This window comes from Humulus lupulus, chromosome 5, assembly GCF_963169125.1.
Source record: "Humulus lupulus chromosome 5, drHumLupu1.1, whole genome shotgun sequence".
Taxonomy (NCBI): Eukaryota; Viridiplantae; Streptophyta; class Magnoliopsida; order Rosales; family Cannabaceae; genus Humulus; species Humulus lupulus.
This window is the reverse complement of record NC_084797.1, coordinates 164,784,769-164,796,132: the sequence shown is the minus strand read 5'-3', so window position 1 is coordinate 164,796,132 and position 11,364 is coordinate 164,784,769.

Sequence of the window (11,364 nt, the reverse complement as noted above, 5' to 3'; positions counted from 1 at the left end):
TTTCAAAATTTATTACAATTCAAAAGTTAATAATATCATCGACCTAAGCGATAAAATCAACCATTTACAATAAATTCCTCAAACAACCATTGTCGTGGAAGCCAGGTAGACTGAACATGTACACGCCGCTCCACTCTCTCCAACGCATGGTTGGTCAACATTTCCCTTGCCCTTACCTACACCATAGAGCACCCGTGAGCCGAAGCCCAACAAGAAATCTCAACGCATAAAAAATCACAATTCAATCCAATAATATACAACATAAACCCACAAATTAAACATATAGTGCCCAATGTCGACCCAGGTGCTTTACCATGACCTGGGTTTGAGGTCTTCACCGAGCATGTGGATACAACACCCTTAGAGGGTCTCACCCTACCAGCCTGCACTGAGTGTGCTTTCCCCATTCTCGACCTTTGTTGTTCTCGGCCTTCGCCATTCTCGGCCTTTGTCGTTCTAAACCTTTGTCGTTCATTCATAATCATGCACAACATAGCACATCATTTACAAGTATTCACACATATTATGAACACAAATATTAGGGCCACGCCCTGAAACACAAATAATAGGGCCATGCCTGCTCTATGGGCACAAACAGTTTTCTTACCGGTATCCCGAGCTAACTAATTAACGCGATTCTGAGTAGGATTCCCTAAACTTGAGCTTCGCCGTAAATCCTAGTCACAACGCCATAATAAATAGATATCCATCAATCCCTAACCAATTAGGAACTTCAGATTAAAATACTAGGCTTCGGGATCTCGAATTCTACTAAACCAAGTAGTAGAATTGTAACGCCCGATCTCCTTAGAGTCATTACTATGTGGGTTAAAAATGTGCCATTAGCTCACTAACTGAGGTTTTAGGTTAAAAGAGTGACTAAATATAAATTAAACTTGTTTAATGGCATAAATTATAAAGATTTGGACAATCATTGAAATCATAAAAAGTTATACAGTTGGGATCCCAAAAATACTATTTAGAAAATGTGTTACAACTCAGAATATAAATACGATTGACCTAAGCGACAAAGCAACTCATTACAGTACATTTTCAAAAATAACCCTAGTCATGGCAGCTAGGTAGGCCAAACATGTATCCGTCGCTCCACGCTCTCCATACTCATGGTTGGTTGACATTTCCTTTGTCCTTACCTGCACCATAAAGCACCCGTGAGTTGAAGCCTAGCAAGAAAACTCAACACATAACAAATCACATATATAAATACACAATATACAACAAAACAGTCTAGAAACTAAAAACGTAGCGGCCTACGCTGACCCGGGTGCTTTACCAGGCCTTGGGTTCGCGGTCTTCACTGAGAGAGTGGATACAGCACCCTTGGATGGTCTCGCTCTAGTGGCCTACACTCAGTGTGCTCAATGCCGATCCCGGCCCCTTGTCGTACCCGTCTTCTTGTCGTTCTTGGCCTTCGCCGTTCCCGGCCTTCGCCATTCCCTCATAAACATGCATAACACAACATCATAATCACATATATTCACACATATATTAAACATAAACCATAGGGCCACGCCCAGTAACACAAACAATAGGGCCATACCCTGCTCTATGAGTACAATAGTTTCCTTACCTATATCCCGAGCTGAATGGTTATCGCGATTCCAAGCTTTGACGTAAACCTAGTCAATACGCATCCACAATAACAAGCCATCAAGCCTTAATTGAAATAATAACTTTGGAATATTATTCTAGCCTCCAAGACCTTAAACTCTACAAACCAGGTAGTAGAATCCTTCCCGAGCCTTAACACTTGAGTTCCTGAGCTCTAAACCTAGAATTGTGTCTATATTTCCTATCCACACAGCATAAGCATCATAACAGTCCAAAAACAATTATTTATCCTCATCAAATACTCAAAATCCAACCAACCTTGAACCTAAGCCATCATACCAAAAATTGCAACAAAAAACATAGAAAATTCAGTACAGAATTCTTACCTCTGTGATATCCTCAATCCTTGAGCTAATCCCAAACACAACATGCTTTCAATCCTTCAATTATTTAGCCTAGAATCCTCAAATTTTCATAAATACCTTCAAGCACCATAGAGAGGGAGAGAGAACCGAGTAAGAGAGAGAGAGTGTGCTTAGAGTTCTATTTCCTTCCTTCTGTTTCTTTCTAAGTGACTCTAGAATCTCAGCTGCCTAAGGTCTAAGTTTATCCCCTAGCTGAAAAGTCAAAAATGCCCTCAAGACTATCCTAAATCCTCTACTGTCATCAAGAGCAATCCCGTCAATTTCCACATCCCGCTAAATCCTCATGTTCCTATAAATCCCCATTTGATCCCCAATACACCTGAACAAACGTTAAATCGACACTCGTTACCTGGTAATTCCCGAACACATACTATATTCTCAAAATACCCCTAGGCTCCTCCCGAGCTGGGTATTCGACCTCATTATGACTATTTAGCTATTCTGCTCCCTAGGACCGTCTCGTATTCCATCTGACAAATATATCACCGTACTCTTGTTGTATCAAGCACAACTTACAAATATGTTGCATTTATGCCCTCAAAGGGCCAAAATTACAAATATGCCCCTAATAAGCAAATGGGGCCCACATGCATTTTTAAATCACCTAAACATGAATTTCTAATCTTATAATCATTAAATTCCCATATTAGCATAATTAAATCAGTTATTGCCCTCCCGACACACTAATCAAGACCTTATGCCTTATTAACAAATTTGGGACGCTATAAGAATCCTTACTGTGCCTTAACATTTGGGTTCCCAAGCTTAAAACCTTCAATTGGCCAATGCTGTCTATTTGAGCTGCGGCATGCCACAAGTCAGAGAGCCTTGGTCTCTCATCAAAGAGACACGACCATGACGTTCATCAGCCTGCTTCGTGGTGCTTGGGCAAAACTCCAAGGCTCCCAAGCATCTGAGTTCATGCGGGTCGCAACACCTGAAGAACAGGGTCGCGGTGCGAGCCCCAAAATCTAGAATTCCTCATGCATTTTACGAGCTAAACCTCCTAAAATTCACCAATCTCGAACCTTAAACCTAGAATTCAGTCTAGAATCCATATCCAAGCAACATAATTGATACAAGCACCCCAAAAGCTTAACTAAAACTTCACTACAACCTAAGCTTAAACACTTGAGTTCAAAACCTTAAAACACTTAAAGTAAACCAAAGAATTCAGTAAGGAAACTTGTTCTGAATCCTACTTCAGTGATAATTCTGACCTTTGACTAGATTTCCAACACCTTTAGCTTGTTTTCCTCAAGTTCCCAGTTTCAATTCTTAGCCAAAACCTCAAGAATTTACCAAGGCTTCAGGCACACCAATGAGAGGGAGAGAGAGCCGAGAGAGTGAAGGAGACAACGCTGGGGGTTTCTGTTTTGTTTTTCCTTAGTTCTAGTGCCCTGTTCAGCTTAAGCCTATCCTCAACTACATAATGTCAAAAATTCCCTTGTTGTACCCTAAAAATTAGCACGAGTTTAATCACTTAGCTATGGGTATAGTTGGTAGATGAATATATGGAAAAAGTAGATGAGTAGAACATCTAGCTATTGATGATGTGAGCAACTTAAGTTAATACTTGACAACACAACATTCAAGCAATTGGTAGGTTGCCTCTTGGTGTGACGATCCAGTTCGAGTCATGTAGCGGCCGAATCCCCTATAGGGTGCTCTGAATATGTTCAACTCGTGGAAACCTAGTCATAATGCATACTGATGGATCCCAAGAGACTCGGAGGCACTATATACACTCATTATTGCCTAGGCTGTATTGCACATTTATTATTTATCCAAGATAATAGGATTGTATTTTGTTAGGCAATCATATCCCTACGTATATGGGAATTATCATTATTAAATGTATACCATATTTTTGCACACGGTTACCCAAACCTATCCATGAAATTCCACTATAAATATCATGGATAATGGACAAGAAAAGGGACAACCCTTTTTGTGATATTGAAACTCTGCAGAAATTGTGAGAGAAGAGCAATAATATTGTCTCATGGACTATGTTGATTTTAACCACTGAACCACATAAAATTGTGTGTGTACAAAAGGGTTCTTATAAGTTCATTAAGTTTTGCAAATAAGCACTAATACTCTTATTAGATTTCTAAATCTATTGTTGGCAAAAAATTGCATCAACGATTTGGTGCTTTCATTGAGAGCAAATTAGTGCTTAATTCTTTACAAGTTTCACTCGACGTTCATCATGGTGGTTACTAGATCGATGCATGAAAATGAAATGGAACAGAGTGGTGGGAAAGAGGCGCATCATACATTCGTTCCCATTGAAAAGGTGCCAGATGTTCAGCAACATCCTGGAAACAATCGGTGGGCCAAGATGACACTGAGAGTTCAGGATATCTAACAGCCATCGAGATGGAGAATGCCCAATTAAGGAGCCATCTCGCTAGGTAAAACAGGTAGATTGAGGAGGTCCTAGCTCAGTCACCCCCTCTTAGAATCGATGCTAATGTCGAAAAGAGGCAAAGTGGTAACCATAAGTCCCATAGGAATAACCGGTCCAAACCCAGTCGTTCTGTCAGGACTGCCACTCCAAAGTCTGACCTTCAAAGAGAAATCACCAAAGTACTCAGCCCACTAATCATCATAGGAACCATCATGCGCATGTCAATCTGTTGGTCAGAACTGCGACTCCTAGCTCCGTGCCTTCCGTGCAAATTCCTAGTAAAGCCCATAACAACCCATCAGGGTGAGCTGGGACATTTCACAGAGACAAAACATCCCAGGGAATCCTCTTGCGCTACGATCAGAGCCCCAGGCACAGAGAACACGGGACATTGGGGTATAACTGAGGCGGGTTAATTTAGTATGTCTTGATGGAACAAGGATAGCCTCAGCGATAAAACATCTGCCATCATCGGTTAGACATCCAATACCACTGTGCCCACAAAGAGATGCTCCAGCTCGTGGAAATTGTAGGAGAAATACTCCCCCATCAGTAGACACTAACGTCCCATGGGGACATGCTGATAATCCAGGTCATCGACCTCAACTGTGGAATGTAAGTTTCACAAATGGATGTTACTGTACGGGAAGCCAGCATGGAGACAGGTCTGAGAGCGACCACATGAATCATCTCATTTCAGCACAAAGTCCATGTTTTGATCCACATCCTAACCTGCATGATCATCTGAATTCACAAAGGAGCTATCCAGCTCGCAATGATAATATGAGTTATACTCAACACGAGGGAGGTCCGACTATCGTACGCGACAATGGGAATGTCCCACCTAACCAAGCTCGAACTTGGAGGGACAACAACCCATCAAATGTGTGCAATAGGATTGGAGCTAGTGAACAGATCCCAGCTAACCTAGAGACAAAAGACCCAACCCTCGAGTGACTGGCCTTGATGGAGGAGCAAATGAAGAAGCTCTTACTTGGGAAAGGTATTGATGATTGTGACTCTGATGAGGAGCTCGAGCCTTTCACTCCGAACATTGCAGCAGCTGTGTAACCTATTGGATTCAGTATGCCGAACATGCCAACATTTGATGGAAACGCATATCCATCAGACCACGTCGGGATGTTTAACACGTTGATGATGGCCCACAATGTCGGGTTCGACCTAAGAAGTATTATGTTCCCCATAACTCTGTTCAGACCTACCAGACCGTGGTTCAAGAAGTACAAAAAGCATTGATAAGCTCTTGGAAGAAGTTTTCTTCTGAGTTCAAGAGAGCATTTCAAGCTTCAAAGGCAACTCGCGTAGAGGTTTACTCATTGTCCAACATAAAACAACAACCTGGTGAATCCTTGAAAGCATATATGAGCACTTTCGCCAACGTTGTAGCACAAGCTAGATATGTTGATGATAGCTCCGATCTCATGGCTATGAGAACATGAATCCTAGTGGAAGGCGATCTATGGCAGAAGCTCCAACAAAAAGGGGTGAAAAGTGTAAATGAGTTCTTGGCCTGGGCTCAGGAGTGGATAAACTTGGAGGAGGCGTGATTTGTTGTCACAGGAACAACCTGTTATATTATTTTATAATATAATGTTTTAGATTAAATAAATGTGACATAGAGTGTCACATATTGTAACATATAATAAAGAGTTACATTATTTGGATATATGTGAAATATCCAAACATGTAACATATTTGGTGTTACAAAATCATCACAAATTTGTAACTCCTAAATATCACCCATTATTGTGTAGATTTGTTGTTACACAATATTGAGATGAATTTCTTAAAGCCATATGAGAAATGGCTGATAGAGATGTGATTTTAACTCCCATATTGTGTATGGAAGTTACAAAATCAAGTGGGAATAAATTGGAACGTTTTGGAAAAAACTAAAAAAATGTGTTGCTAAAATTGACTGAGGGCCGCGGCGCCTGGAACATGCACCGCGGCCCTAATGGCTGACAGCTTCATATAATTTCAGTTTTTATCCAATTTTGAACAATTCCAACAGCCAAGTAACTCCCAAGTCTCTATTTTAATTCCATAAAACACCCAATTAATCATTGGTAACAGCCATGGGGTTGGTGGAATTTGAAATTCAAAGGGTGTCTCTAAACTCTATAAATAGGAGCCTAATGCTCACTTGTAAGACACACCATTTTTCTATCCACTAGAGCACTTGGCTAGAAAAACCTTGAGGCTTGATTATTCTAGAAAGCATTTCCAAAATCTGAGAGAGATCCCTTAGTGCTTGAGTTAGGGGGAAATAAGCTTTTGGACAAAGGTTTTAAACCTTGTTCAAGTTGGTGATCCCCAATCCTCTTCACTTAGGTTGTGTAAGTGAAAGTTTGTTTGTGGTTTATGTTCTTCCTTTTATTCTATTGATCTTCTTCTTATTCTCTTGTTTTATTTACTTGTATATTTTGTTTAAGAGTTGTAATCTCTTCATTTGGTCCAAACACTTTATTTTATTTGTAACTTTTGTGTTGAGTTGTATTTTACTATTCTCTTCTTCTTCATCATCTTCTTCATTTCCTTTGTTTTATTTGTATTTTCAGTTATAGAGTTGTAACACTTTATTTAATCAATCTTGTCCATTGTAATATTTTGCATAGAGTTGTAACATTATCTTACCATTTCCATTGAGGCAATATTATTTTTCCTTACATTCAAAAGCTTATCCCTTTTTGTTTCAATGGAAGGGGAGACAATCAAAATCATGAACCAAGACCTAGTGAGATTGGATAGGTTTGATGGATCCAATTTTACTAGGTGGCAAGACAAGGTGAGGTTTCTTTTAACCACTCTCAAAATCGCCTACATCCTTGAGTCTTCCTTGGCACCTCTAGCCGAGCCATCCGACAAAGACACTCCCGAGGAGGTGGAGAAGAGAAGGAAGAGGGAGGAGGAAAATCTTCTTCGTAGGGGTCATATCCTCAACGCCCTATCCAATAGGCTCTATGACCTCTACACCGAGACCAAATCGGCCAAGGAGATATGGGATGCACTTGAGAAAAAGTTTAAGGCGGAAGAGGAAGGTACCAAAAAGTTTTTGATATCTCAATACTTCGATTTCAAATTTTTTGGTGATAAACCTATTCTTCCTCAAATTCATGAATTGCAAATTATTGTTAATAAATTGAAAGTGTTAAAGATTGAGCTTCCCGAGGCCTTTCAAGTTGGTGCTATAGTGGCTAAATTACCACCAACTTGGAAGAGCTATAGGAAAAGAATCCTTCAAAAAAATAAGGATTATTCTTTGGAGGAGATCCAAAAACATATTCGAATCGAAGAGGAATCGATATGTAGAGATAACCTTGTGGAGGGGTCTAATGGAGAGACTTCCAAAGCAAATGCGGTGCCACAACCAAAACATCCCAAAAACAAAGGGAAAAGGGTAATGAGAAACCTTTGGGTCCAAAAACCAACCCAAACAAGTTTAAGGGCGAGAAAGGTCCTTAATTTGTGTGTGGGAAAAAGGGTCACTATGCTAGAGAGTGTAGACATAGAAAAGACAACCAAGGACCTAAGGTGAACGCAACTCAAGAGGAAAACATAGTTGCTACCCTTAGTGAGGTGAATGCGGTCCAAGGCAAGGTGAAAGGGTGGTGGTATGACACATGTGCCACCGTCCATGTCACCTATGACAAATCATTGTTCAAGACCTTTGAAGAGTCAAAGGGCAACCATGAGATACAAATGGGCAATGAGGGAAAATCCAAGGTACTTGGAAAAGGTACTATTGATGTCTACTTCACCTCCGGCAAGAAAGTTACATTAGTGAATGTACTTTATGTTCCCGAAATGAGTAGAAACTTGGTAAGTGGTGATTTGCTTGGCAAGCCCAGCATTAAAGCCGTTTTTGAGTCCGGTAAACTTATACTTACCAAATCAAATGTATTTTTGGGAAAGGGGTACTCTTGTGAGGGTATGGTTAAATTATGCACCAATGATGTAACTTTCAATGTTATCAATAAAAATGCTAATTCCGCCTATATTGTTGAGTATGATTCTTTATTTTTGTGGCATCTTAGACTATCGCATAGAGGTTTTTCAACCATGAAAAGAGTAGTAAAATGTGGTATGATTGGATGCAATATTAAAAACTATGGTAAATGTGAAACATGTGTTAAGGCAAAAATAATTAAGAAACCATTTCCTAGTGTAGAAAGATCATCTAATTTACTAGATTTAATCCATAGTGATCTTTGTGAATTAAATGGTGTTTTAACTAGAGGTGGTAAAAGGTATTTTCTTACTTTTATAGATGATTTTAGTAGATATACCTATGTGTTTCTTTTAAAGCATAAAGATGAGACTTTTGATGCTTTTAAATTGTATAAGTTAGAAGTTGAAAACCAACTAAATAAAAAGATTAAGGTGCTAAGAAGTGATAGAGGAGGAGATTACTTCTCTAATGAATTCAATACATTTTGTGAAGAAAATGGTATAATTCATGAGTGCACTGAACCTTATACACCACAACACAATGGTGTTGCCGAAAGGAAAAATAGGACTTATCTAGAGATGATAAATTCTATGTTGGTGTTTTCTAAGTTGAACTTCAACTTATGGGGTGAAGCGCTTTTAACCGCTTGTCACATTCTTAATCGAATACCGATGAAGAAAAATGAGATATCTCCATATGAGTTATGGAAAGGAAGAAAACCCAACATAGGGTACTTCAAAGTGTGGGGGTGTCTTGCATATTGCAAGAAAATCGAACCTAATAGAACAAAGTTAGGCTCAAGAGCCATAAAGTGTGCTTTTGTTGGTTATGCCAACAATAGTAAAGCTTATAGGCTATTAGACTTAGAGTCTAATATTGTGATTGAATCTAGAGAAGTTGAATTCTTTGAGAATATGTTATGTGACAACAATTCTCAAGCTTCAACATCTCTAAAGGAGAATTTGTTATATGAGAATAATTCTCAAGCTTCTACATCCAAAGTTGATTCTCAAGAGGATAATTCTCAAAAGGATGTAAAGCAACCCTTTGAACCTAGAAGAAGTCAAAGGCTTAAAAATCATAAAAGTCTAGTAGTGGATTCTCAACGAATTTCATTCTACATGGTAGAAGGAAATAGAGAGGAAGTCATTAGGAAAATTCCTATTGTACTTCTCGTTGAGGATGATCCTAAGACTTATAGAGAAGCTATGCAATCGAGAGATAGTGCATTTTGGAAAGAAGCCATCAATGATGAGATGGATTCCATTCTTTCCAATAACACTTGAGAATTGGTAGACCTCCCACCGGGGTCTAAGCCAATTGGGTGTAAGTGGGTATTTAGGAGAAAATATCACACTGATGGCACTATCCAAACCTTTAAAGCTAGATTAGTAGCTAAAGGGTTTAGGCAAAAAGAGGGTATCGATTATTTCGATACCTATGCGCCTGTTGCAAGAACAACTTCTATAAGAATTTTTTTCTCTTTAGCTTCTATACACAACTTGTATGTTCATCAAATGGATGTCAAAACGGCATTCCTTAATGGTGACCTCAATGAGGAGGTCTATATGGAACAACCCGAAGGCTTTGTCCTACCAAAATATGAACATAAAGTTTGTAAACTTGTAAAATCCTTATATGGATTGAAACAAGCTCCTAAGCAATGGCATGAGAAATTTGATCAAGTCATCATGTCTAATGGGTTTAGACATAACAATGGAGACAAGTGTTTGTATTCCAAAACTTGTAAGGAATATGTAATCATTGTTTGCTTATATGTGGATGACATGCTTATTCTAAGTAATAGCATGAAAGGGATAGAAGAAACGAAGAGGTTTCTATCATCAACCTTCATGATGAAAGATCTTGGAGAAGTTGATACCATACTCGGTATCAAAGTAAAGAAACATAGTGGGGGTTTTGCGTTAGGGCAAGCCCACTATGTTGAGAAAGTATTGAACAAATTTAACCATCTCAAGGTTAAAGATGCCAATACTCCATTCGATCATAGTGTAAAACTAGAGAAGAATGAAGGAAGAGCGGTGGCTCAATTGGAGTACACTAGTGCTATAGGGAGTCTAATGTACGCTGCCCAGTGTACTAGACCTGATATAGCATTTGCGGTAAGTAAACTTAGTAGGTTTACAAGTAATCCAAGTGTGGATCACTGGAAGGCAATTGGAAGAGTCCTTGGTTATCTTAAGAAAACCAAAGGACTAAGCCTTCACTACTCCAAATTTCCTTCAATATTAGAAGGATATACAGATGCAAGTTGGATATCCAATATTGGGGACAACTTGTCCACAACTGGTTGGGTATTTACACTTGGTGGAGGTGCAATTTCTTGGGGTTCCAAGAAACAAACCTGTATATCTCATTCCACTATGGAAGCGGAGTTCATAGCTCTAGCTGCTACTGGCAAAGAGGCCGAATGGTTAAGGGATCTGTTGATAGAGATTCCCCTAATCAAAGATAATGTATCTACTATATCGATACATTGTGATAGCCAAGCAACATTGGCTAGAGCATACAGCGGAGTGTATAATGGGAAGTCTAGACATATTAGTCTAAGACATGGATATGTAAGAGAATTGATTCAAAGAGGCGTCATCTCATTATCCTATGTGAGAACAAGTGAAAATCTGGTGGATCCTTTCACTAAGCCACTAACGAGGGATTTAGTGGCTGCATCATCTCGAGGGATGGGACTTAAACTCCCTAAAGAGATTCATGATTGATGGCAACCTATCTTAACACTAGTCATTCAACCAGTGTTAGGTTCAATAGGTAATAACAAGTCAATCAAGTGAATATTAGTTGTACTCAAAACAAGTCCCATCTGAGATATTGAGTACTTGTGTGTTACCAAGTGGAGGGTTAAAACCGAAAGGTTTTTTAATAGAATTCAGTCTTGTAAAGACAAGTATTTTTGGTAACAAAATACTGTAAGAATTCTACCTATATGGACCTAGGGGTGG